Source organism: Penaeus monodon, chromosome 2, assembly GCF_015228065.2.
Source record: "Penaeus monodon isolate SGIC_2016 chromosome 2, NSTDA_Pmon_1, whole genome shotgun sequence".
NCBI classification, from domain to species: domain Eukaryota; kingdom Metazoa; phylum Arthropoda; class Malacostraca; order Decapoda; family Penaeidae; genus Penaeus; species Penaeus monodon.
Genome location: NC_051387.1, coordinates 40,648,078 through 40,654,652, shown reverse-complemented (window position 1 = coordinate 40,654,652; position 6,575 = coordinate 40,648,078).

Here is a 6,575-nt window from a genome sequence, read left to right as displayed (position 1 = left end):
CAACATAAACAATTAAACTTACAGCGTAAGTGAGAACGAACGTAGCAGAAATGACAACATGTACAAATTCAACTGAATATAAAACCTCGACAGAGAAGGCAGCAAACGCAATTACAATCGAATCTACTCTCGACAGGTAGGACAGACGAAACTACACAACTAATTCTATAAACTCGATATTGCTATCGAGCTTATATTTGAATCAACAGCAACAGCTGAATATATAATCTCAACAAGTGTAATTAATACAGCAATGTCTTAAAATAATTCAACAGCTACAACTAAACCTACAATCTCAAAAAGTATTCAAAAGCTGCAACTGAACCTAGAGAATCAACACAGACGAGAATTGAATCAAAAGCCCTATTTGAACCAACGACTTTGAGAGAGAGAAAATCAACAGCAACAACTGACCTTATAACCTCGACAAAAAAGACAGTAATCACTAATGAACTTTCCCGAACTTCCCAGCTAAAACTGAGCGTACAACCTTGCCAGCGAGAACAGGATCAAGGTCATCAATTGAACTTACAAGCTCGACGAAGGGAACAACTGAATTAACAGCTAAAACCGAATCTACATAGAGGGCAACACAATCTGCAACTAAACTTGAATTCCAGTCTCTTCAGAAAAAAAATGTTTCAAAAGCGACAACACAAGCTACAACCTTGACAGAGCGGATATTTGAACCGACAGATGCAACTGAAAGAAATGAACCCACAACCTCAACAGAAAGACAACAGAAACAATAGCTACAGTTGGAACTGATCGCACAGCCATAACAGAAGCGAAAACCGAATCAGCAACTGGATCTGTCTTCTCAACAGAAAAGACAAGCGATTCAACAATTGCAATGAAACTTTCACTCTCGAAAACTATATCTTTGTCGCCGACAGAATGGATAATTAATAGGCTGTAAACCTTGATGGAGAGCGCAACTACAAATGTACCTAAAACTTCGACAGAAAAGGCAACAGACTCAATAGTTATCAACATCTGTATTCATTACACGCATACAGTGATACTAAACATTGCACTCAAAACGAGGTGATATCTGTCTCAAAAAAAACCCCCCGCTCAATAAAAAAAAAAAAAAAGAAAAAAAAAAATCAAAAAAAAAAATTTTAAAAAAAACTTAATTCCTTTAAAAAAATAAAAACTTAAATAAATTTCCGGGGGGGTTACAACCCCCCGACAAAAGAAAAAAAAAAAAAGCAACATAATCAACCCGAAAAATTTAAAAAAAAAAAAAAAAAAAAAAAAAAAAAAAAAAAAAAAAAAAAAAAAAAAAAAAAAAAAAAAAAAAAAAAAAAAAAAAAAAAAAAAAAAAAAAAAAAAAAAAAAAAAACCCCCCCCCCCCCCCCCCCCCCCCCCCCCCCCCCCCCCCCCCCCCCCCCCCCCCCCCCCCCCCCCCCCCCCCCCCCCCCCAAAAAAAAAGGGGCCCAAGAAAAAGAATTGGAACATCCCAAAAAAACAACGAAAACCCGAATCAGAAACTGATCTGTCTTAAAACGAAAAGAAAGGACAACAATTAAATAAAACTTTCCCTCAAAAACTAAACTTTCCCCAAAATGGATATTTAATGGCTTAATTTGATAAAAAAGCGAATAAAATTACCAAAATTGACAAAAAGGCAAAACAACTCAATTTCACATCTGATTTCAAAGTGCAACGACCAAAAGGAAAGGGAATTGTTAAAGCAATTTAACCTTTGGGGGAAAATAAAGGGCGGGTTTATTTAAAAAAAAAATTCCCTTTTAATTTCCGTTTTATTAATAATTTAAATTAAAAAAAATAATTTTAATAATTAAATTAAGAAGAAAAAATTTTAAACTAACAAATCAAATTTTAAACACACATCTACTACTATTCTTCCTTCAAAAATTTAAATAAAAATAAATTAAAGAATTTAAAAATGATAAAAATTTAAAATTAAAAAAATTTTGGTATTAATATTAATAAAAAAAATAATATTTTTTAAAAAAACAACAAAAACCATTCGACTCACTTCAATTTATTTTGTTACAAATATTATTTTTTGAAACTTGTTTGAAGGCATCAGTACTAAAATTTTCCCCAAAGCAAGCTATTTAAGTTTCATTTTATATCCTTTTAAAACCCTGCAAACGGGACCTTTTTGGGCAGCTTGCCCCCTTCAATTGAAAAATCTGGCCTTTCCCTCATTAATTATTAGTATTATTTTTTATATTGGTTATATTATAATTATTAAAATTTTAGGGTTTATATTTTATTTTTTAAACATTATTTTAATTTATATATTTTATATTTATTTTTTAAAATTATATTTTATTTGTATTTAAATTTTTTTAATTTTATTTTTAATTTTTTTTCTTTTTTTTTTTTTTTATTTATTAATTATTTCAAAGTTCGTACCCCCCGGATTATCAAGCTTATTCTTTGAAATCTGTTGATTCAGCATCGTGTTGTTTTCACACTTTTTTTTTATTATTTCCCCTTTTGACTCCATATTTTTTTCAGAGGTTGCTCCTGAAAACCCGCTTCCCTCAAAACGCTATCGCCTTGAAAAGTCCACTTTAAGATTTGCTTTCCTCCCTTTTGGGGCCCTTATCACAGATTATTTTTTTTTAGGTCTTTTCTTCCATTATTCCCTTAAAGTAAAAGACAATTTGGGTTTCTGAATAAAGGGGTTAAAATTTTTTTTTTTTTTTCTTTTTTTATTATAAATTTTTATTTCCCCATTCTCCAACCCCACCCTATGTAAAAAAACCCGGGGGGGCACCAAAATTTTGAAGGTTTTGCCAGATCCAATCGTTGGAAAATCAATGAATTTTTTTAAATATCCCTATATTTTGCTTGTAAAAATTTGTGAGCCACACATTCCTGAAAAACAATGGGCTGGTAAGGTTTGATCGATATGCTTCCCATGGGGGCGGGCCCTGCTGGATCCCCCCCCGGTAACCGTTTTCAAAAGAAAAAATGGAAGCCAAAAATTGACACAGGGACCATTAGGAAGGGGAATAACTTGAAATTTATTGTTTTCTTTAAAAAATCCTGTTAAACTAATAACTTACCTCCCTGATAGCTAAGTTTTTCTAACGGTGCGACTTCACCACCTTTGGCCTTAATTTTAATTTTTAAAACTATTTTTGTCCTGTAGGATGTACTTCGTTGAAAATTTCGGGGCTGTAAAGTATTATTCGTATCTTCCCTTGCCCAAGGCCTTGGGTTTTTTTTCCCCCTTTTTTTAATTCCCGTAAAACAAAAACACAAAAAACCACACCCCCAAAAACCCCACACTCCAACCAACAAACCCCAAACCAAAACCCCCCCAAACCCCACACAAGTCTATGTATTTTATTATACAAATATTTTATATATACATATGAAATTTATTATTATTTTTAATATTATAAAATATTATTATATAATTTTCTTTGGGGGTTGTGTTTTTTCCAAAACCCCAAACACACACCACATCCCACACCCACAAACACACACCACAACACACCCCCCCACAACAAAAAAAAAATATATATTTTATTTTAATATATATATAATATATATATTTTATATATATATATAAAGACTTCGGGAGTCAATCTGGGGGAAAATCCGGTGCCAAGTCCTTAAAGGTGTTCGTTGTCGCTTGCGCCCCCGTTTTTGGGAACCCGGCAGCCGCTAGTCCCAAAAACCTATCACTATGCCGTTCCTTTGGATCCATCACTGTGTGGAGACGGGGACTTGCTGCAGGGGAAACAGCTTGCTCCTCACATTCTTTTTCCCCCAGGCATTGACTCTATCTAAAAAGGGGGTAGGTAGAACATATGTATAGTCGACAACGACTGAATGGCCTCGTATAAATATATATTTTTAATATATATATATATATATATATTAAAAATATATATATATATATTGTTGTGTTTGTGTGTGTGTTTTGGGTTGTGTTGTGTGTGTGTGTGTTGGTGGTGTGTGTTGTGTGTGTGTGGGAATTTTTATATATGTAATATGTTGGAATTGTATGTTTTGATATATTTATATTATAAAATTATTATATTTATATATATATATAAAAAAATTTATTATATAAAATTATATATATTAATTTATTATATTTTTGCTCTATTCTACATCTATAAAATTTCATTTTAAATTTTAATATATATAAAATATTATATATATATCTATATATTATATTTTTTTTTTTTTTTGTTTTGGTGTGTTGTTGTTTTTATATTTTTATGAATTTAGCAAAATAAAGAAACGGCTGATTACGGCTCTAAATGGAGAGAGTTGAATAGAGTACACAAGCCAACAGACGTTATGCAAGCAAAAATGAAGTGATATTTCTTTAAAATAGTTATGATTAATGGTTCAAGCAAAATTCTTAAAAGGACACACGTGCTGGTTTTTCTATTAGAGAGAGAGAGAGATGTGTGATGTGTGCGTGTGTGTGTGTGTGTGTGTGTGTGTGTGTGTGTGGTGTGTGTGTTTTGTGTGTGTGTAAGAGTGTAGATATAGTGTTATTATATCATATACATACACTTGTGTTTATATATTATGTATATATTTATATACTTTTTATATATATAATATATTTTATATATATAAAATAAAAATATATATATTGGTCCTGGTAAGACATAAACTGCACCCTGGGGTTCCCATAAACAGGATAGCACCCTTTTTCTCCCTATGCCGGGTTTTGGGGTGAAGCGCGCAGCAGGGCAGTGGTTTTGGGGTGAAACCCTTTGGTTTTACCGATTACTGGTTTTACCAAAATAGTCTGGCTATTGCGTTAAAAGTTTCAAAGCGGGGACATAGTCCTCCTAGTTAGTTGGAGACTGCGAGGTTTTTTTAGAAGGGGCCTGGGATTCCACTCACTATTCTTTTCCCTGCAAAACCCCTACAAACCAATTTTTTACAAAATGACAATTCTACCACATCGCCCCTGCTGGGCGCGTTGTTCAGTGGGCAAACCCGGGTGCAATGTTAAACTGCTCTGATGACAAAGAAAACAAAAAAAAAAAGTCCAATTAAAAAACAATTTAAAAATCTGAACGTGGGCCTAAGGAAAAATGAAAGGAGGATAAAAAGCATACTGTCTTACGAATGGGATACAAAATTCAAATCAAGAATCAGTGAGACCAATTGGGAAAAATAAAGGGAAGTTTCAAAACTAAAAAAAAAACAGTCAGTTCTTTTTCTGGGAAAAAAAAAGGGAAAATTTTAAACACGGAGTTTTCTATGATTCTCACGAAAAAAATGCAAAAAGCACTAATTGGGTACAGCCCTAAAAATCGCGTTATAAAATCAAAAACAAGCAAAAACCCTAACATTAGTATACAATCTACGCACCACCAAACCCCCTTTCAAGTATGAAGAAATGAAATTTTTAATAAATCTCAAAAAACTTTGACCAATCCCTAAAAGAATGAAAAATAATTATGGGAACCTCACGCCAAAGTAGGGAAAATGATCTAAAAATGACATCTGTGGGAAAAATTTGGCCTTAGAATATAAAAGAAAGAGGGAAAATTTTTTTTGAATTCTTATGCAAATAATCTAGTTATAGCCCAATTTTCCAACACCACCCAAGACCCTTGTAACGTGGGTTTTTACCGGACAAAGAAAAAACCCCAACCAAATGACTACTTGTGTTTAAACCAAATGGAAAAGTTGTATAAAAATGCCCCAAGACAAAACCTTGCCGACTCCATGGGGCCAACAATACATGATTTAAAAATTCAAAAGAATGGAACGTAAAAATCCCTTAATCGCTACAAAAACCTTTATAAAAACGAATTACGGTCCCCCAAATTTTATTCCCCAAAATGGAAATATAAAAACCAATGGGTTTTGGGGAAAAAAAAAATCCTGCTGAGCATGCTTGAAATATTGCCCAAAGTAAAGAAAAATTCCCCCCCTGGATATTAAAAAATAATAAAATTAGAAGAAGACCCTAAAATAAGGGGTTTAAACAATAAATCCATTGAATAATGTACAAAAACCAAAAAACAAAAATTCAAATTTTGCGACAGATAAGGAAAAAAATTTAAATGAACATTGCCAGAGAATTAAAAAATTTCTATCATGGACAACTAAGAACTCTACCCGGGGTATGAAACATTACCGAAAAAAAACCAACTGAAGATGGACTGTTTTATGTGATGGAAAAAAAGTCAAAGATAGATGGGAAACAAAATTGTTCCCCCATACAAAAAATAAATATCTAACAATTTAATGACGGAAGATGAACCACCACCCACTAGATAAATTTTAAAAAGCCATAAAAAAAATTTTTAAATAAAACCCAAGAGCCCCGGGGAAAAGATCAAATAACAGCAGAATAATCAGAATGCTTTTCGAAATTTTGAATCTTTTACAAACTTTGTATGAAATTTGGAAAGAAAGAAAATGGCAGAAAAATGGGTAAAATCAGTCTTACCCCATACCCAAAAAAGGGGACGCACTACAATGCAACAATACCGGGCATTTATTAATAGTCACAGCAGAAATTTTTTTGAAAAAATTATGCTAAAGAAGGGGTTAAAATTAAGAGAAAAAAAATTGCAGCGAACGCAGGTTTTCCC